Here is a 23096-nt window from a genome sequence, read left to right as displayed (position 1 = left end):
GCTAGCATTCTGGCAAATTTTCTACATAATCATATCTAGTTTTCACATAAATGAAAAAATTGATTCCTTTGTTCCTTCTTTCTGAAAACAATCTTTATAGTTCCCCTTGTATATGCAGATACCCTGCCATGTCTTGAGGATAGAAGATGAAAGATACAGTTCCTGCCTCAAGGGTCTCATATTTTAGTTAAGTCAGAAAGACAATTAAGTCACCCAATAATTCTAATAGAGTATGCTAAATGATCTGAGAGACAAGAACACAGAGAAGAAAACTGTAAACCACATATGTCTACTTGCACCAGAACAGTCCTTACTCAAGCACTATTATATTGTCCCAATCTCAGAATATTCAATAGAGATGTATGACTAGATAGATGAATGAATAAATGCATGGCTGGACCAACCACAAACCAGCTTTCTTGACAATATTTTGCTCTAATAGTATTTATGTTTTATTTCCCAAAAGGATGAATTGTATTCCTCCAAAATTTACACCTTGAACTCCAAGCCCCAGCACCTCAGGATATGACTGTATTTGGAGATAGGGTCTTAAAAAGATGATTAAATTAAAATGCGGCCATTAGTAAGGGTCCTAATTCAATTTGATTGATGTCCTTAAAAGAAGAGGAAAGTTGGGCACGCAATGACACCAGAGATGTGCTCAATGGAAGGAGAGACGCGCCGATACGGCTAGAAGGCAGCCATCTGCAAGCCGAGGAGAGAGGTCTCCAGAGAAACCCAATCTACTGACATTTTGCTCTTGAACTTCTAGCCTCCAGGACAGTGAGAAATAAAAAAAAAAAATTCCTATTACTTAAGCCACCCAGGCTGATCTTTTGTCATGCGGCTCTTGCAAACTCCCATTTCTGTGAGTGGGTTAAAAGAAAGAATATATTATTCTTTCATATCCATAGTTAATTGAAATAGGGGTGATATGAGGTCATACAGCAGTATGGCCATAAAAGTTCCAGTTTACATTGTATAACTTTTCATTACTGACCTTGAAGAAACTGCCTCTCTCCCAGCAATACTACACTCTGCAGACCTCTGTTTTCTCCACTTATCTCCTCGATTTATGAGTGCACAATATTAGACAGTTTCCCTTTAAAATCAGTAGGCTTGCTTTGAATTTTGAAAACTAAAGTTAACATTTGAATGAGACATTTTAATTGACATGTTGTCTTTAAGTAGACATTGATAATGTGATAAAGATATGAATGCTGTATTAATATTTTGACACCACTGAATATGATCAATGATGTAATGGAACATCCTATCATTTTTTTTTTTTTTTTACTTTAAACTTTTCTAGTTGAGATTCGTGATTTGGGAGTCAGGAAATTATAAGAGGATCAGAATTCTAGTCTAAGCGGTGTCATTAACTAGCTTTACGATTCCAGGCAATTCGATTAGGATTTCAGAATCTCTATTTCCTCATCTACCAAAAAGGGATAAAATTGCTTAACTTTTATACATCACTGCACAATTTAAAGACTCAGAGGAGCAAGAACATGTGAAAATATTTTGAATGTAAAAATCATCAAAAGGAAAATCAGGAAATGTTTATCTGTTCTCAGGGTGAGGAAAATCTATTTAAGGTTTCCTATCAAAGGAAGAAACTATGAAGGAAAGTATTTCTGGATTGGACTTCAAGTTTAAGCAAAAATGGCTTCATTTAAAAACAACCATAAACAAAGTTTATAAAAATGACAAAAAAATGAAAAAAGAACTGTAATATAGTTCCTTGCAAATGGTAGGCATCCTTCATGTATATTAAAAGCAGATTTTACAAAACAAGAATAATATATCACTTCAAAATGTGTTCAAAAACCTTTGGGGAATTTACTTTAAGGAATTAGAAGTGCAGACATACAAAATGTTCCATAAAAAAGTTGAAATTGCAGTGTTGCTTATAAAAGGGGAAAAAATTGGACATAATCCAAGTATTGTAATAATTTAAATATATTTTGAAATATTTAAAAAATATTGTACAGTCATTTAGCATGATTTAGAAAACAATTTAGTAATCTGGAAATATAAAAAGGGGTAAAAGATTATAAACAGTCGGATCAAATTTTATGTGTATATCTGTGTATTAACAAAAAAAATCAGATTGCAAATGTATAAGCCAAAATGCAATTAGTGATGGACTCCTGTGGGTGAAATTATGGACAATTTTTACTTTTATTTTTACCCTTTTCCTCAAATTTTCCTTACTTTTTGTCATTCACCATTTTTCGATAATTTTATTTTAAAATTGAACTTAATTTTGAATGGATTGTACATTAATACATCTCTCTGGTATAAAAATTCAGAGCTTACATGAAAATTAAGTCTCCTCTACTCTTTTTTTCCAATTATCCAGTTCCTTTCCAGGAGCTGAACAATTATTATACACTTATGTGTACTTCCAGAGGTAATCTAAATATATAGGCAAATATGCAAATGTTAGCAAAATCCAGAATATACTTTTCTGCACAGCACTTTACAATACTTTGAGGATGCTACCCAATTGGTAAAGATCTGCTCCTGCTAGTAAACAACTACATAATATTCCAGTGTACATATTAGTTATTAGTCATAATGTGTTTAACTAGTCTTCTTATGATGTTCATTAGGCTTCTTCATTTATATTTATTATATTATGCTGTACTATATCAGTGTGTATAGGTGTGTATGGCCAGAGAAAATCAGTAACTTTAGAACAATCTCAAGCACAACAAAATGTAAACGTCTGCAAGATGTTAAGGATATTATTTATTATTATTTTGTGGTTATTTTTGGTATTATATAGTTATTATATTTAAACTAGCTGCCTGGAAAAAAAAAAAGATAAACAATTTATATCTCAGGACTTGCAGGTACCACGAGGCTTACCACTCTCTCTTCAAACAATTCTTTCCGTGCTTAGAAAATAGTAGGCGATTTTTTAAATATATATGTTGAATAGACACAGCTGAACGAAGGTAGGACATTTAGGCTATTTAGATTTTAGCTACAAAATTGATACCATGGGTAATTCATTTCTAATGAATTAGGAATGTTCTGGGATGACATCCTAATGCAGAAGACAAAAATCGAGGAATAAATTTTGCACTTCCTCCAGTCCAAAAAAGCAAGGGAATATTCTTAAAATTCATTTCTTATTTTAGAAAGGAAGCTATGCATTGATACACATGGGGTTTCAAAACTGGGAGAAAATAAATTGACAAAATAGAAATTTGGTTTTAAGAAAATAGATAAAATTCAGGGAAATTCTTAAAAGGAAGAACACAGGTAGACAGCTAAGTTGGATGATTTCCAAGGATACATATTTATAAACTTCATGCCCACAACAAGTATATATATGTTTGCATGTATGTGCATATCTGTGTGTGTATATATATGTATATGTATGTGTGTGTGTGTGTGTGTATATATACACACACACACACACACACACACACCAAGGTTGAGGGTTTATTGGCAGTAAGATTTTAATATTTGTAAATCTAATAAATGAGCCAAATTTTGGAATTATAAGAGTCAACATTTGAGGTGGCACTCCAGCTCATGATTTCTTCAGGGCCTGTGATTTTTTCTCTTCTCTTCTTCTAGTAACCAGACTCCGCCTCCTTGTCCCCAAAGTGGGACAAATGATCCAATATGGACCAATCAGCTTCCTTCCTCAATATTTTTCAAGCTGGAGTTGGGGAAGTTTCCCAGCCAGTAGACTATGAATTCAGATTTGCTCCTGACCATGTTTTCCAAACCATGGAGAAAACCCACCTGTTACAACAGAGAATGGATCCTATCCCAGAAAGAAAACTAATATGAAATAGGTTTCTATCTAAATGAAAGACTCAGGACTCAGGACTACTGAATATATTTACTTTGTAAAACCAGGAATGAATAATGATCACTGTTTTTGAAGCATTCAAGTTTTGCCATGGGTAAAATCAAATATATTGTAAAAGGCATTTCCAATTTAAGGTAGGCAGTAAATACTTAGGTAAATGAAAAAGAGTTTCTTTCCAGTTTCATCACTGAGTCATTCTTTTACTAAAAGAAGTAACCTAAGCTTTCCTGGTCATTAACTTTTCATATCTATGATACAGAGATACTATTTTGAAAATAATTTATAAAAATACTGAGGAAATTTTGACCTTCAGAAAACTGGAGGAGTCATATAGACTCTAAAAACAATGATAAATTTTGACCAAAATAAAATGTGAGGAAAGGGTACTTTGAATTTAATCTCTGCTTCTCTTTTTCTCCTTTATAAACAATACAATTGAATTTCCTGATTATTCCTGATGTCCGTGTGGTGGGTATGCCTCTTCATCATTCACAGCCTTAGAGGTTTTAATCTCTCTCTGCCTGTATTTTTAGAGAAAGGGCAGACTAATGATCTGAAAATGTAGGGCCTGTTAAGAGTTATACTCTGTAGTTTGTTGAATTTCCTAAATCGGATAGAAAGACAAAGACTCTAAAGCTTATCCAGATGTGGTTTTATAATGATGTCATCAGGCTTTAGTCCATAATCGAGACCCCGAAAAATATTCAATTTTAGGCTTAGTATCTGCAACAAGGTTAATGGAAATCTGCATCAAGGGTAAATACTTTAGCAGATTGTGTCATCAGGAAATATTTAAACACATTTAAAAGGATTTAGAATAAGTAGATTTTATTTTACACTGACTGATGCACATAAATATAATACAATAGAGCTGTTAACAAACACAATGTTTTCCTCTCCTCATCTGCTCATCCCTTTGCCATCTGTATTGTGAAGACCGATCAGCTTCTTGCATTTAAAGTTCTAACTTACTTGTTTTTTCACCTACTGAATGGAGACGACAGCTGGATAGGTTTAGATGTGACTATTTTGGAATAATGTCATTATTTCAATTATTTATTTTACAAAACACTGATCAGCTCACACTATGCCATTACTGAAAATCCTTCAATGGTTCTCCATTGCCTCATAACAAAGTTCAAGCATCTCAATATACATGTAGGACCTTTAGGACTTTGGGTCTCACCTTGCCTCCCACCGCTCTTGACCACCTACCCAGATGGCTGATTGGTCGTATCAAATCGGGCCTTATTTAATTATTGTAAAATGCACATTAGATTCACAGCTCTGTGTTGACTATTCTGTCCTGGTCCTTAGACTAGCCTCTTTCTCAGTTCTGAAACTACTCTCATGCTGCAAACGTTCACTTTCCCTGTGATACTTTATCTTCCTGACTGATGACTTCTTTCTTTGTTCTCACACCTGTTGTAGAATTTACTACAGATTGGACAGCATTATATTTAGTTGTATGTATTTCTAGCTAAGCAAGTGAACAAGAATGATTTGAGGAAAAGTGAAAATATGTTAATCATACTGGTAACGTCCAATCTCTGATGTAGTGATTTGTCCATAATAGATACTTAACAAATATTTTCCAAATTAAATTGAATTGTTTAGAGACATTCCTGAAGTGGATTCTTCGCATTAAGAATCTTTATTATGATCATGTAATAATAATTTTATTATTTCTACAACAAATAACATGTGTTTGTTGATCATTTACTATGTCAGGAAAGAGGTGTAAGCATGATGCTAACTATTTTTACATGCATTATCACATTCAGTTCTCACACTAAGTCTCTGAAGTAGGTACTATTATTCCCATTTTACTGGGAAACAAAAGTTTAGCAGTTATACCTGTCTGATTCTACCTGAACCCTATGAGAGGAAGGCTTCTAAGAATAACTCCCAGTGGATCACCCTTTAACAAATTCCTGCTCTTTGGGTATGGGAAGAACGTGTGACTCCAATGAGGTACTACTCTGATGATTACTTTACCTTATATGGTAAAAAGATGACCTTGGTGTGCCCAACCTAATCATGAGCCCTTTAAAAACAGTTTTCTCCAGCTGTTAGTGGAAGAAGTCAGAGAGATTCAAGTCACAAAGGGGATTTGATGCCGGAGCAGGTCTTCCTGACTAAGGTGGGAGGAGCGCTGTGGGAGAGTGGCCTCTAGAAGCTGGCGGCAGCTCCTGGCTGACAGGCAGCAATGACACAGGCATGTCAGCCTTCCTACTTCAAGAAACTGAATTCTGCCAACCACTCAAATGAGCCTGGAAGTGAATTCTTTCCCAGAGCCTCCAGAGGTGAGCCTAAACCATCCGATTCCTTGATGTTGGCCTTGTGAGACTCTACTTTGGGACCCAGCCCCAGCCCACCCAAACTTCTGAGCTAGAGAACTGAGAGCTCGTAAATGGGGACTCTTTCAGGCTGCCTGCTGAAGCTCCCTGACAGAGAGGTGCAGCTGTGAGACTGAGTTATGGCCATCAGAATGCGACAGAGGTGACATATGTCCCTCCTAGGCCTGGCCCATTAAAATCTCCTACCTACTATCCTTCATTCTCTCTCCTCACCTGCTGCCACAACAGAGAGAACTCCAGACCGGCCTTGAGGGTCATCTGTTGAAGAGGGCGGGACCTGCCTCTGCCCGCGCTCCTTAACGACTGCGCAGAGGAAGGCAGCTGTGCCCACCAAACTTTTCCTCTGCACAGGCCTGTTAATGAACAAGAAATACATTTCTATTGTGTTTCTGCTGTTAGAAACCAGTGTGTGTGTGTGTGTGTGTGTGTGTGTGTCTACATCACCTTGGGCTGCCCTAATTAGAGAAGGCTTCATAAGATCTAAGAACTCAAGGAGGACAGTGATCCGGTCATGTAAAGAACTGCGGAATGAGAATTTCGGTCAGAGGAAACACCACGTTCAAAGATCTGGAAATAGGAAAGGTGTAACTCCGGAGAGAAAAATCACAGAGCGAAATACCTTTGAAACCGAAATCAGTCAAAGGGAGAAATCAAGTGGGAGAAACCTCTTTATTTCTTGCAAGCAGTCGTCCACTTCTGCTCACCTGTCGCTCTAGCGACCCAGCTGCAGAAACAAAGGGGCCCCACCCAACCTCTCAGGTCCAGATATGCCCTCCCTGGCCCTTGTAATTACCTATTGATATGGATATGCACTAAGGCCAGGAGAGAGATTCTGGAAATATTGCAATTTTAGCCACAAAAGGGCTTGTTGTATTTTAAAAAGAAACAAACAGAAGCAGACAGAAAACCAGTACAGCACTGTAGAAATAAATGGGAGTGGGAGAATGATATGAGATAAGGCTAAGAAAGTAGTGAAAAGCCAGGTAAGTATTAGAAGCTAACACAGGAGTTTGGATTTTATGTTAAGATTAGTCAAGGGATGGAGGAGAAGTAGTAGTCCAAGATTAAAGTCAGGCTTTTATTTCTGGCAAGCGGGTGAATAATGTCACTGTTCCCTGAGATGGGAAATTCAGGAAAAAGAACACGTTTTTGGGAGTTGGCAGATGTAATGAATTCCGTGTTAGGGAGTTGGACTAAAATGCCTGAGGCAGGAATATCCAATATGCAGTTAGAAAAATGTTCATGGTTTAGGAGAAATGTCTAAAGTGGAGATTAATATTGAATCATCACAGGGGTCACGTGTGAAGCATTCCAAACAAACCCTGAGATAAACCAGCATTTGTGGGTTGAAGGAAAAAAAGGGGAGACACACCAGAGCTTGACCAATAACAGAGAAATTGAGAAGGTGGGCATTAGACACCAACAGATGAATCTTCTGAAATAGAGAAATGATGAATAATCTGTCAAAATGTCATGAACCATATGACCTTCACATTGTCCTTGAGTTGTGGACTATAAGAACGTTGACAACCTTGGTGAGAACAGTTTCAATTGACTGATGAAGTGGTTATGGAGTCAGTGGAGTGGTAGTGGGTTGAATTGTCCCTCAAAAATATATGATCAAGTTCCCATATCTGTGAATATGAACTTACTTGGAAATAGGGTCTTTGTAGATGTGATAAAGTAAAGATGAAGAAGTCACACTAGATTATGGGCAGGGTTGGGAGGCCCTAAATCCAATATGACTGGTGTTCTTATAGGAGAAGAGAAATCTAGACCCAGGGAGAACCCCATGTAATTGCAGAGGCAGAGACTGGAATGATGCAGTAGAAAGACAAGAACTGTCACAAATTGCCAGTAACCATGAACAGCCGCAGTAGGCAAGGGAGGAGCCTCCACAACAGGCTTCAGAGAGAGCACAGCCCTGCTCACACCGAGATTTAGGACTTCTATATTCCAGACTAGAGGGAGGAAATTATGAGGGAATAAATTTCTAGGTTTTTTTTAAGCATCCAGTTTCTGGTATTTTGTTATGGGAGCTCTAGGAAACATATAGGACATAAAGAAGGTTAGCCAGTGGAGGTCAGGAATGTGGCTCATGGTGAGAAAGGCAAGACTGGGAACGTGAATGGGAACTGGAACTTGGAAGAGACATTTCCCCATGTCTGTCTATTTTTTTTTTCTCTTTCCATGTGCAAGAGACTTGAATGCTGTTACACAAATGCTAAGGGAATTTGTAAGAGCTAGTATGGGAGGAGAGATAAAGATATAGGGAGAGTAAGGCAAACTGATAGAAAAACGCTCACCACAGCAGAAGATGATCCAGATGGAGATTAGCATTCTGCAAGGGAATGGATGCTTCTTTGTTTCCTAAGGGAAGGGGTGAAACACTGATTCTGATATCAGAAAGCTAATAGGTTCCATGCAGCAAGACAAGGAATGCCATCTAAGAGCTTCTATTTGAGGTGGGAAGCAGAGTCATCTGCTGAGACTCAGGGAGGCTAGAACTGGAAGAACAGTGGACAATGTCTGAAGAACCAGCAGTAGCGAGTGTGAGACCAGTCACATAATAAACACTGAAAGCAAATGCTTAGGAGCCTGTTGGTGTTTGGAGAACATCAGTTATCAGAATGGCACCAATCTGTATGCCTATCCAATTTTCCTCAGCAAAGCTCAGGGCCCCCACGTTTAGTGTGAGGAACACTGACAATTAGATCGATCCAGATTTGGTGGGTTTCCACTTGAATATATTGCAATAATAATGGAGCAAGAAAATTAAGAAAATTGTAAAGAAAGTATTTCAAGTTACTGTGGAGCTACCTTAGAAGTCAAGGAAGGATAGGGTTTATAGATGAAGAACCTGAGTCTAGAAGAAGAATACAAATACTTATAGTGTGAGTAAACAAGCACAAGAGCTGGAAAATGGGTATTTGTTGTTGGATAGAGGGCTATTTGAACCTAATGTGTCAGACATGGAGCATTTGTAAGGAATGACAAGGTCCAGGATACTGAAATGAGAGCCTGTAACTTAAGGGCACAGTTGAGCTCCCCGTGGATGAACAAGTAAAGGATCTGAGAGGCTAAGCTGCCCAGTGATTTGTCTCCCACGACATTTGAACCGATGTGGTAGGCTACCAGACCTGGGTAGAGGAAGGAGGGGGAAATCTAGGTGCCCAAGCTTTTAATGAATCAGGGAACAGGAGTAGGATGTTAGTAAATATGAGCAAAACTGAGAAAAGAACTTTCTTTAACCAAAGAGCATGTCTTACCGGTTCAGCAGTAAAGGATGGTAGAAAAGTAATCAGCTGGAATGATACATGGGAGGAGGGAAGCAGAGGATGCTGACCTTGTTCCCTTGATTCCTAAATTACATGGAACATCAAAGAATGATTTACACCCACTGAAAATAACAAGAAGAAATTGTTATCTTCAGGGGAGAGTCAGTTTTCATTTATTTCAAGAAGGTATAAGAAATGTAACAGATAATATGAGGCCTTCTCTAACCACTGAAATATAAGCTCCATGAGGGCAGGGCCTTTGCATCTTTGTTTCCCAGGGGATTAGAAGAGTGTTGAGTGTCTATATTGCAGGCACCTGATAATATGAATTGAATGAATGAGCCACTCTAGATTGAAGAGATTCTATCTTTTCTAAATAACTTTTATGACTGTCATAGGATGTTATCAGTTTTTAAACTGATTTTCAATAGAGTTTTTATCTTCTCTAATAATATTTTAGGTTTTTGAGGAAAATCTTAGAATGTCATTGATCACAGCATCAAATACTACATAGAGTTACAGGTTGAGTTGTGTCTCTCCCACCAAATTTATGTGTTGAAATCCTAGCCCCCAGTACCTCAGAACATAAACATATGTTCTGGGAATAGGGCTATTGTAGTTGGAATTAGTTAACGGTAGGCTCTAGTGTGACTTGTGCCCTTATGAAATGGGAAAATCTGGACCCAGGCAGCATAGAAGGAGAATGTCATGTAAAGATGAAGGCAGAGGTCAGGACAATGAATCTACAAGTCAGAGACACATGGAAAGATTCATCCCTGGAGCCCTCAGAAAGAACCGGCCCTGCCTACACATGGATCTGGGACTTCCGACCTCCAGCACCCTGAGATAATGAACTTCTCTTGCTTAAGTCACCCAGGGATACTTTGTTACGGTGGCCCTTGCAAATTTATATGAGTAGTTTAACCAAAAAATTGGCTACATATTGGGTAATTAAATGAAAAATCTAAGAAGCTGCAGGAACAGCCTACCTCATTAAAACTGTTTACCACATTTAGCATATTAATTACTCCTGAATTATGCATCACTGTTTGTTGTCGTTTACTTTAAAATATTAATTTACGGATTCTCGGTGTTTCTTCAATTTAATTCAATTCATTTCAACTCAGTTCAGTATTAGTTTATTAAATACCAATCAGCCCTTATTTCTGTGGCACCTACTATAAGGGATTATGCAAATAAATAATGGCATGGTGAGCACACGCAAGGCACCAGTGTCCTTGTTGTGAGTCAAGATTCAGCCCCTGTTAAATATATTTCAAGACAGAATATATATGTGTCGAATCTGTAGGAAAATGATATGAAATATTTTATGACTCAAAGGAGGATGTAGCAATCGAGGTAGGCCATCAGCTGCGTGTAACATTCTGGTGGTGGTAGATAGTGCTAAAGTATTGAGGACAGCATACTTGATACTGGCTAGAAGGATATGAGCATGGTGATCAAACTGATGAAACATCAGGGTAAACAGAACTAAAACAGAAGCATTAATAGGTAAATGCAATCAGATTCAGTAATAGCCATCCTTTATACCAATTTCATCCTAGATATTACAACTGGGGAAAAAAATACCACAAAAATTCTTCCAATATCCAAATTGTAGTGCATTTAAGAGATGAACAGACTCCCTTGAGGAAAAGAAAATAAAGCACTAGAATCCCATTCCTGGGAGATAACCACTGTTAACACTTTGCTGTGTCTCTCTACACATATATATCCATATATGTATATGCCCACATCCATGTATATATACACATGTATATGCACATACTTCACTAAAACAGACTCATAATTATATACTGTCTGTTAAAATGTTTTTAATGTATTTCTACATTATTAAATCTCTACAGCATCATAAGCTGAATGAGCACACAGCATTTCATTAGCACACATTTACAAGGTTTTTTTGCTGCTGTACACAGGCCATTGATTTCATGTGCTATGTGAATTTGATAGCTAAAGCCTTTCTATAGTTATTTCTCAGTTTTGGACTTGTAGAAAGAAGCAGATACTTCATTATATAAATATTCCAACGGAAGGCAGGACTCTTAACAATTGACACTCACAGCAGCTGCTTGGAGATCAGAGGGTTCAGGATTTAGGGACAAGAAAACAAAAGACTGTTCCACTGAGCCATTCTTCCTTCTATATTCTCCAAAAGAAACTGACAAAGGAGAACCTGCCGTTTGATTCCACTCATATTTAAGAACAAAAATAGCAAAATGAATCTATATTAACAGTCAGGAAAGTGGTCACCTGAGAGAGGAGGGAAGACTCGACGGCAAAAAGGGGGGGCTTCCAGGAAGATAATAAAGTTCTGTTTCCTGATTTGCGTGCTGGTTCGATGGATGTGTTCAGCTTTGTCTATGCTTAAGGTATGTTGTTGGTATGAAATTTATAATTCAGTTAAGAAATTTTTAAAAATAAATTGAAAATAATGTCAATTCTCCAAATGTTTAATATAGCAGGCTGCCTCTATTTGTAAAGCTCTCAACAGACGGACACATTCCATCTCCTTTTTCAAGATTTAAAGTTCCGTGACCCTTCCAGCGGGATGTTATTTCCCACTATCCCTCTGGAATCCCTTTAAATACAGAGTCCTTTCCTACCATTTAAGAGCACATTATTCATCAATTAGGTAAATAGATCATGGGTGATATTTGGGTATGGATCTTCAAATATAAATTTTGACAATTTGTTCACATACTGAAGAAACATCTTAAAGTAAGACGCACAGAGAAACATCTTAAAGTCAGAATGACATTTTGATTGTTATGCTTACAGTTAACTACACCTGATATTTAAACGTTCTGTAGAAGTTATTTCATTTCACTTGACCTGTTACTAAGTAAATATGGCTCTTTAGGATAAAAAAAGCACCCATTTTTCATTAACCCAAGGATTCAGTAAGTAGCTAAACACTGAATGACCCTTCTGGAGTCTTTGATCACAGGGTTTGTAGTTTAGCAACTTGGCCTCTGAAAGTTCTACCTTCTTTCCATAAGGTAGACTTTTTTTGTATCCTCAAGGTTTCTTAGACTTTGTATAATTTAATGCTAATGTCTGTGACATAAAAAGGGCACAAAGCATGACTTAGTTTGTCACATGAGGCACCATGACTCATACATGAGATCACTGCCTTACCTGAAACTCTCACATTCTGTCTTACTAATACTTGGCCCTGTGGACCAGAACCCAAGCGCATTAACAGCCCTCCCTTCAATAATGTCACTTTACGTAGGAAAAGTGATTTAGATGTACTGCATTGTGGTATTCAAAAATGCAAAATTAAAAAATATCAAGTTAAAAGTATAGCTTTATTTCGCTAAGAAAGGATCTTTGGTAAACCGCCAGTGTGAATGATTACAACTTAGCTCAAATTTGCAGAGTGTTGATACGGTTCCCTATAATGCTTGGTTAAAAGTACCTAATCTTTAAATACTTTTTATTGTGCCATAAGCAATATAGCTTCTTCTACAATAAATTTTTCATCGTTAGTTAAGTGTTTGGGAGGTTCAAACACAAAATAGAACATTTCTATTTTGCTGTTTATACATTGTTCTGTTTGACCTTGGCAAATAAGATATAAAAAAAAGTTTTCAGCACTTTTTTGGTTGGTTAAAGATATAAATTCTTATTGCCTATCTGACTTTACCAGAAATTCATCCACTTTTCCTTTTTCCTTCCCTTCTCTCTCCCCTCTGTCTCTCTCCTTCACACCCCTACATGCATACACACGCACACACACTGGCACTTCTTACATTGCTATTATCCTTGCTTTACTGTCTCAGCCTTAGTAATTGAAGCCCAGGTCCTGATGGTGCAACAGTAAGGAAGATGCCTTAGATGGGAAGACGGTACTAGAAACTGACCTTTCTCATTTAATCATAAACTGCTATAGCTTTACTAGATGATACACTTGAAAATAATATACATGTTCTATGGTTTGGTGTCAGCCATATATATAGCTCATGGAGTCCATCTTGACCGTCCCGATTTGGAGCTCCAGTAGTTATAAGCAGCAGTGGCTTAAGTTGGGTTAACCAAGGACAATTTATGTCATAAAAAGAAAAAAGAACCATCCTGGAGGACCCCTATTGTTTCTTTATCTGCTAGCACAAATACCCCCAAACCTCATTGCAGTATACATCACCCGATTCCCACCATCTTGTTATCCTTGTTTTTAAAAACCTTGCAGGGTTTTTCTGAAACATCTCACAAACTTCTTAAAGATTGCCAGTTTCTGGCAGGGTGCTCATTTAAAATGAGAATGATCCAGTTGGCTACAGTTTGGATAGTCATCATCAATCAGGATGCTATCTAGCCAGAACTTCAAAACAGCCCTGGTATGTTGAATAGTATTACAAAGCTTTCTTTTTTCTATCTCTTCATGAACATACTATACACACATCTTAAGTGACCCACAGTGGTTCTACTGGTGATGTCAATATAGGTCCTTCAATCTTTACATATGCTTTTAATCATAAGCTTTAAAACACAATTGTTTTTACCCCGAAATTCTTAAAATTCTGTTATGGCGTAGAAATAAGAGATTAATGGAGATCTTGCAAAAAAAAGATAAATGGCACCACCAGAACACCACAAAACTGGGGGGAAAATTAATTGAACCTATACTTTTGATAAATATTTATTTTTTGCAGAAGAAAAATGCATACTAGTTTAAGCTGTCATTATACTAACCTACATCCTATTTTTCATATTATTAGTAATACATAATGTGGTAGTTTATATTCAAAAATAAAACTAGAATGTATATTCCTCATGTATTTATCCAGAAATACACCAAGGTTACTATGGTAACGAAAAATCCATTACCTTTGAATACAGAATGAAAAAGTTTGACTTTAAGTGTGTGCTATTTATTATAGCAAACATCAACAGCCTTCAGGAGGTTCTCTAACTGGATTCATTTTTCAGTGTCACAAGTGACCCACCATCCTACTAGCTTATGGCCTATGCAAGGCAAAAAATTTGAACTGTATGCATTTTTAAATATATTTTGTACTAACTCAAGGTGCAGCAATGCCTTGACTTTTAATGTTTCATATTTAAGAGAAAGAAGAAAAAAATTCACACTACCTAGAATGCAAAGTGCCCTCTGAATTGAAGTGCATTTACTTTTACCTGTATCCACTGGGGCAGCAAGATATGTTTGCTACACATAATGGAAGAATGTTGGCTCTATGTGGAAACTTAAAAGGCAGCTACAAATAAATGGGGTAAGAGTGAGAGAAGAAAAGGGTGACATTTTGAATATTTAGGAGGGGACATTAAGCCAAGTTATTAAGGAAGTTCTTGATAGTGTAGAAGGCAAAGAATTTTAAATAGCATAGATGACTGTGCCCAGGAAAAACAGGGTGTGAAGCATAGCTCTTGAAGAAATTTCAAAATTATTCCTCACCCCTATTAAATTTTTGCTCACGAAGACAGTGATCAGCTCAATCGAAGTAAAATGTAAATTGCTAAAGATCATACAAAAAGTATGCAGTGTAACTAGAAGTTAAAACATGCAAATAAAAATAAAATTATATCTTTCATTTGTAAAATTATCAAAGATTTAAGAATATGACAATCATTGCTGACGAACTTTTCTGGGAAACAATGCAAACGTGTAACAAATACTCTGTAAAATTTCACTACCTTCGACTTAGCTGCTTCTAAGAATTGAACAAACAATTTATATACAATAATACTTATCACAACCTATTTAGAGTAGAGATAAGTTAGAAACTTTTGAATTTTTCAAGTAGTTAAATGCATTAATGTACATTCATAAGATGGAATATGATATTATTCAAAATATTTTTAGAAAAATGCTTAATGCTATGGGATATAGTCATAATAAGGGAATATTCAAGGTTCAAAATTATACATTAAAGCTTAATTTTGTTAAAATGAATAAAGTGCTAGAATGAATTACATCACACATTAAAAGTTTTTATCTGTATATTGGGTATATCAGGTATCAGGTATCTGTATATTTAAATTATCTTCAATAACAACATATTACTTTTACAATAAAAATATTATAAATTATTTCTCTTATTTAGTGAACTGCATCTTCTGTTTCTCAGTCTTCCTATCAAAGGACATTGCAGCACTGAAGAAGATCTATTTTAGCAGCCCTAAAGTCTCATTTTTAAGGACAGTATCAGCCTTCATGGATAGAAGCTCTACCCATAAATCACTCAGCACAGAGAGGATGTCAGGTCACAATATCCTGATACAAAGACAAGCAATGAGTACCAATGGCATCATAGATGCATATTGTGATGAAACACTGGTGTGGGTAAAATTGCAATATTTCTAGAATCTCTCGTCTGGCTTTAGTGCATCTCCATATCAATAGGTGTTTCTAAAGGGTGGAGAGAAGTAGTCCATCTCCATATCAATAGGTAGTTACAAGGGTTAGTGGGGGCTTATCTGGACCAGAGAGGTTGTATGGAGGTCTCTTCTGCTACAGCCTGGTGGAGAGAGATGTGGGACAACTGCTTGTAAGAAATAAATGGGTTTCTTCCACTTTATTTCCCCCTTTGACTGATTTCGGTGTCAAAGGTATTTTGCCCTGGGATTTTCCTCCAGAGCTGCACACGGCATGGATAGCAAGTGTCTGTAGAGGCTAAAGTCTTTCTCCCAGGTGATGCCAGACAGACAGATTCCCTTTCCCATTCTGTCTTCAAAAAAAACCAGTTTTGCAATGTTTCCCACAACAGTTTATCAGCAATGACTGTTCTTTTCTGTTTCCTATTGGACATGTACACTTTGACGACATAAATGACCTGAATTGAGTGCATAGCACAGGTATAAAATCTTAAAGCTGAAAAAATGTGATAGGCCATTTTTCTCAACTCTCAGGCAATTTGAGAATCCAGAAAAGTGGGCACTCATCCTGTGCTCATAGTAGAAAAAACAATAACTGTAGGGTGCTGTTATAGAGTGAACTGTGTTCCTCAAATTCATACCTTGTCACCCTATACCCCAATGTGACCACATTTGGAGACAAGACTTTTAAAGAGGTGATTAAGGTTCAATGAGGTTAAAAGGGTTGGGCCCTAATCCAACAGGACTGACCTTGTAAGAAGAAAAAGAGAGCCAGTGGGTGTGTGCACAGAAGAAAGATCATGTGAGGACACAGCATGGCGAGAAGGCGGCTGCCTGCAAACCAAGGGGGTGTCAAGAGAAACAGAACCTGCCAACACCTTGAGGTTGGACATCAGCTTTCAGAACTGCAAAATATAAATTCTGTCATTTAAACTACCCAGTCTGTAGTAGTTTGTTATGGCAGCCCTAGAAGTTGAATCCAAGTACTCTGGGGGTTGTCATCAGGCTTCTGTCCCTCTGTCGGAATTACTGTAAGGAAAAATCAAATATTATGTGTTTTGTGGATGGAATGTTTAAAGATTAAAAACATGGACTTTTGGGGGAGGTATATTTAACCAATCTTCCTCAAAAAGAATTCAAAACAAAAGTCGTAACCATGCTGATGGACTTGCAGAGAAATATGCAAGAACTAAGGAGGGAGAATACAGAAATAAAACAATCTCTGGAAGGACTTCAAAGCAGAATGGATGAGATGCAAGAGACCATTAATGGACTAGAAAACAGAGAACAGGAATGCAGAGAAGCTGATGCAGAGAGAGATAAAAGGATCTCCAGGAATGAAAGAATTTTAAGAGAACTGAGTGACCAATCAAAATGGAACAATATCCGCCTTATAGGGATACCAGAAGAAGAAGAAGAGAGAAAAAGGGATAGAAAGTGTCTTTGAATAAATAATTGCTGAAAACTTCCCCAAACTAGAGGAGGAAATGGCCTCTCAGACCACAAAAACACACAGAACTCCCATGACAAGGGACCCAAGGAGGGCAACACCAAGACACATAATAATTAAAATGGCAAAGATCAAGGACAAGGACAGAGTATTAAAGGCAGCCAGAGAGAAAAAAAAGGTCACCTATAAAGGAAAACCCATCAGGCTATCATCAGACTTCTCAACAGAAACCCTACAGGCCAGAAGAGAATGGCATGATATACTTGATGCAATGAAACAGAAGGGCCTTGAACCAAGAATACTGTATCCAGCATGATTATCATTGAAATATGAAGGAGGGATTAAACAATTCCCAGACAAGCAAAAAACATGGACTTTAGGGCCAGACACAACCAATTGGTTCCCCCAGTTACTGACTACAATTTCTTGACCTGTCTGCATCTCAGTTTTGCTAGCTAAAACCTTAGAATAATTATTAACTTTGAGCCTCAGGATAATGTTCTTGGTTTAGTAGCTATTCTTGGTGCTGCCGTTCCAAAGTGCTTCCTACCTTCAGTCATTTGGGGATGAAAGCAATGAGGAATATAGTTGCTTATGAGAAGCCAAGAGGGCTATAGAGAAAAAAAAGAATGCTATTGGAGATACAATCTTTAAGAATCTACATAAACAATGAAAGCCATAGAAAAACCTATTACCACTGTAGCTAAAGAAGATGGTTGTGGGCACTATATAAAATATTCTTTCCTTATATTATATTTGGAGCATCTATTGTAGTAATCCACTATGGTAACATCTGCCACAATTTTTCATTGCAGATCCTATAGTCATACGGTTTTGTTCTGATTCCATCAAACACAATACAGAATTGGTATCATTTTGTAGGTAGGACTGGAGATCAGTGTGAAGTCTGGCCTCCTTCCCTCACCACACTGCTCTTTTTCTGGCTGGTCACAGTGTCACAGTTCTGCCCATTTTGGAAATATTCAAGGCCCACAGTTTGAGAGCTGCTATCAGCCACACTGCTTCCCCCTGGGCCGAGTCAGCACTCAGGTCTACACATGGAAGGGGTCTTATTTTCTTTTTCTCTGGTGGCTACCTCTTTATTTTTCTCCCTTTTCTCTACTGCTTATTCTTTCTCACTCTACTCCTACCCTCCACCAGTTCCCCTTTGCTATCATCATCCTTGGTTCCCGGCAGTCATCCACTCATTCATTTGTTCAACACTGTCTGTTCTATACCCACTCTTTGAGAAGTTCTGGAGCTGCAATAATGAGCAAGGTAAATATGGCATATCTTTATGATGCTTACAGTTTAGTAAGGCAAACCAATAAGTACACAGGTAACCTTATTCAAAACAACACAAACCAAAAAGAGCTATGCATTGAGCATACAGTGGGCATACCTAACTCACACTTGGGAAATGAGAACGCTTCTCAGAGGAAATGTCTATACTGGGACTAAAAGATGTGCTTTCCCATTATGCATGATGATGTGTTTGGTCCTACGGTGGTGCTTTGTGTATTCACTTTTAACATGTGCAAAGTTCATTCTAGGATATCTTTTTACTTTTTCTGAAGTAATTTCTGTGGCCTACAATTTTTGGTTAAAATCATGCTCAGATATTGCTAGAGCAAGATTAACCTTTTTTTCTTAAGTTTACAATATGAACCCTACATTCTATAGGAAATTATTATTATTATTCTCTCTGCTAAGTGATAAGAACGTGCTAGGTGTTTTATATATAGTTCTATTCCTCTTCAAATTCTTGAAAACTGTAGTTATTCCCAGTTTACAAATTCAGAAGCTAATTCAGAAGTCAATAACCTGTTTTAGGATCACATTCCCTTCGGCAGATCCAGAATGCCTGGATTGGCGTACAAGTCTATTCTTCAAAGGCTGTATGACTTTGAGGAAGTTACTTAAACGTTCTAAGCCTCAATTTTCTCACCTATAAAATGGGGCTAATAACAGCTACCTCTCAGAATGTGTATTATAGAATTCTATCTAACTGTGATAAGTAAAATACTGAAGTAAAAGCTTTTTCCATTGAAGGTTCTCAGTCTAGAGAAGACACAAAAAATGTAAACCCTGAAAATTCAAATGGATGAATGCCATAGTCTGTCCACAGATGCCTCATACCTGCAACTGGAAGTGTCCCCATGAGTCCACAAGTACCAAAGAGGAGGGACGGTGTCTGGCTGATTTCTAGTTACAACCTTAGTACCTGGCATTAATATGAAGGTATGAATACATAAATAATTAATTCCCCTCTGACTCTAACTTATAGTGACCTTTCATGAAGAATTTAATACCTCTAGGTCCCAGTTTTTAATCAATCAATATTTGAATAATGATGTCTCACTTGATAGTTAAATATAGTATATAAAATACTATGAAATATATAATTACTATGCAAACACAAACACAATTCAGATACAAGATGATATACATAATATAGGCCTCCTGTGTTTCACAGGGTTTTCAGCAATTTGCTTCATTTTACTTCAATAAAATCACACTTTGTAATACGGTTTGGGCATACATACTATGCTTCTTCTCAAATGTCTAAAATTCAGACCACACTGAGTTACACTTCTGAGTCATAAGATTATTCCATATTCATGATGATTTAACTCAGGTGACAGCACAATTTATTTGGAATGATGTTTAACTCAACCAGAAAATGTGAGCATGACTGGGGACCACACTGGGTCCAGCTTCAATCCTGTGATCAGTTGGAGGTGGAGGCTCTTTGTATTGATATATTTCTAAAGCTCTCTCTGAAATCTGGGGAAAAGTATATGGTTTAAAGGATTTGGGTAAGGAATGATGGAATCTACAGTGGAGAACATGCAATGCAGTAAGACAGTAGGGGAAGGGAGGCTACATGAGCCTCTTCCCATTTTCCAGTTTTGACTTCACCATATATATGGTGTAATATAACCATAAAGATCAAGGGATTCCTCTACTAGTATTTCTGTCTACCTCTCCTTTTAGGTCTGTTTATATTTGCTTCATATATTTTGGTGCGCCTATGTTGGGTGCATAAATATTTACATATGTTATATCCTCTTGTTGGATTGACCCCTTTGTCACTATGTAATGCCCTTCTTTGTCACTTGCTACAGTCCTTTTTCAAAAGTCTATTTTGTCAGATAAAAGTACAGCTAGTCCAGCTTCCTTTTGGTTTCCATTTGCATGAAGTAATTAAAAACCTCCTAACAAATAGGGGTCCAGGACCAGATGGTTTCACCGGTGAACTCTACCAAATAGTCAAAGAAGAATTAATGCCAATCCTTCCCAAACTCTTCTTAAAAATAGAAAAAGGGAAATCCTTCCAAACACATTTTATAAGGCCAGCATTATCCTTATATCCAAAACAAGACAAGTACACCCTCTCAAAAGAAAATTATAGACCACTATCCCTGATGAAAGTAAATGTAAAAAAATCTCAACAAAATATTAGCAAACCAAATTCAACAATACATTTAAAGGATCATGCACTGTAATCAAGTAGGATCTATTTGAGGGATACAAGGATGGTTCAACATCTGCAAATCAGCCAATCACACACCACTTCATTAACAAAATGAAGGAAAAAGACATATGTCATCTCAATAGATATAGAAAAAGCATTTGACAAAACTCAACAACCATTTATGATAAAAACTCTCAGTAAAGTGTGTATGGAGGAACATATTTCAACATAATAAAGGCCACATATATCAAGTCCACAGCTAACACAATACTCAATGATGAAGAGCTGAAAGCTATTTCTCTAAGATCAGGAACAAGACAAATATGTTTACTCTTACCATTTTTATTCAACATAGTACTGAAAGTCTTAGCCAGAGCAATTAGGCAAGAGAAAGAAATAAAAGATGCACAAATTGGAAAGGAATAAGTAAAACTCACTATTTCTGGGGATGATATGATATTATATATATATATATATATATATATATATGTAATCTGAAAGACTACCAAAAAAACATAAGAACTGATAAACAAATTCAAAAGTTATAGGATACAAGATCAACACACAGATAGCTATTATATTCTATACACAGAAAGAAAAATAAAACAATCCCATTTACAACAGCATCTAAAAGAACAAATTACACAGGAATAAATTTTACCAAAGAGGTAAAAGATCTGAACACTGAAAACAATAAAACATTGATAAGAGAAACTGAAGAAGACACAAATAAATGGAAAAACATTCCATGCTCATTGATCAGAAGAATATTGTTAAAATGTCCATACTATCCAATGCAAAATACAGACTAAATGCAATTCCTATCAAAATTTCAATGGTATTTTTAACAGAAATAGAATGAACAATTCCAAAATTTGTATAGAGCCATAAAAGACCCCAAATACTAAAGGAATCTTGAGAAAGAACAAAGCTGGATGCATCATGCTCCCTGATTTCAAACTGTATTACAAAATTAAGTAAATACATTATCAGTATAAAAATAGATACAGAGATCAATGGAACAAAAGAGCCCAGGAACAAACCCACACATACGCGATCAATTAACTTTCAATAAAGGAAGCAAGAATATATAGTAGGGAAAGGACAGTCTCTTCAATAAATGGTGCTGGGAAAAACTATACAGTCACATGTAAAATAATGAGCCTGGACGTCTCTCTTACACCAGGTATAAAAATTAACTCAAAATGGGTTAAGACTTGACTGTAAGAGGTGAAACTCCTAGAAGAAAAAAAAGGCAGCACTTCACATCAGTGTTGGCAATGATTTGTTGAATTTGATAACAAAAGCAAAAGCAACAAAAGCAAAAATCAACAAGTAGGGTGACTTCAAACTGAAAAGCTTCTGCACAGCAAAGGAAATCATCAGTCAAATGAAAAGTCAAACTATTGAATGGGATGAAATAATTGCAAGTCATATAATAAGGGGCTAATATCCAAAATATACAAAGTGCTTATATAATTAATTCAATAACAAAATTCAATACAATTAAAAAACAGGCAGAAGATCTGAATAGACATTTTTACAAAGAAGTCACAGGGATGGTCAACAGGTGCATGAAAAGGTATTATTAATTACCATTAATTATCAGGGAAATGCAAGTCAAAACCACAATGAGACATCACTTCACACCAGTTAGAGTGGCTACTACCAAAAGACAAGAAATAACAAGTGTTGGAAGGACATGGAGAAAAGGGAACCTTTGTGTACTATTGGTGATAATGTAAATTTGTGTAGCCACTATGTAAAACAGTATAGAGGCCCCTTAAAAATAAAAAAATAGAACCGTGTGATAATGTAATTCCACTTGTGGATATTCAGCCAAAGAAAATGAAAACTGTAACTCAGAAAGATACATACACTCCCACGTTAGCTGCAACATTATTTACAATAGCAAAGATATGGAAAAAACTTACATGTCCACTGATAGATGAATGGATAAAGAAAGTGTGGTACACACACACACACACACACACACACACACACACACATATAAACTCAGGAATATTATTCAACCATAAAAAGAATGAAATGTTGCTCTTTGTGTCAACATGGGTGGATTGAGCATTTTGATAAGTAAACCAAACAGATAAAGACAAATCTTGAAGATCTCTCTTATATGTAGAATTAAAAAAAAAAAAAAACAAGCTCATAGATATAAAAAAACAGACTGGTGGTTATAAAAGGCAGCGGAGAATAGTTAGAGGATGGGAGAAATGTATGATTATTTTTTTTTATTTTAAATAAATTGAATAATTTTTTTTAGAAAGAATTACAAATTGTATGAATTAGCAATAGTATAAAGAAAAACAAA

The 23096-nt window shown here is 36.5% G+C and overlaps 1 protein-coding gene across 1 annotated transcript in view; it reads right to left on the bottom strand.

Moving 5' to 3' along the window:
- USH2A (usherin) overlaps positions 1 to 23096 on the bottom strand; it is a 722977-nt gene that overhangs the window by 353250 nt on the left and 346631 nt on the right. The gene's annotated exons all lie outside the window — the stretch shown is intronic.

This window comes from Manis pentadactyla, chromosome 19, assembly GCF_030020395.1.
Source record: "Manis pentadactyla isolate mManPen7 chromosome 19, mManPen7.hap1, whole genome shotgun sequence".
Classification (NCBI taxonomy): Eukaryota; Metazoa; Chordata; class Mammalia; order Pholidota; family Manidae; genus Manis; species Manis pentadactyla.
This window is presented reverse-complemented; position numbering and strand designations above follow the sequence as displayed.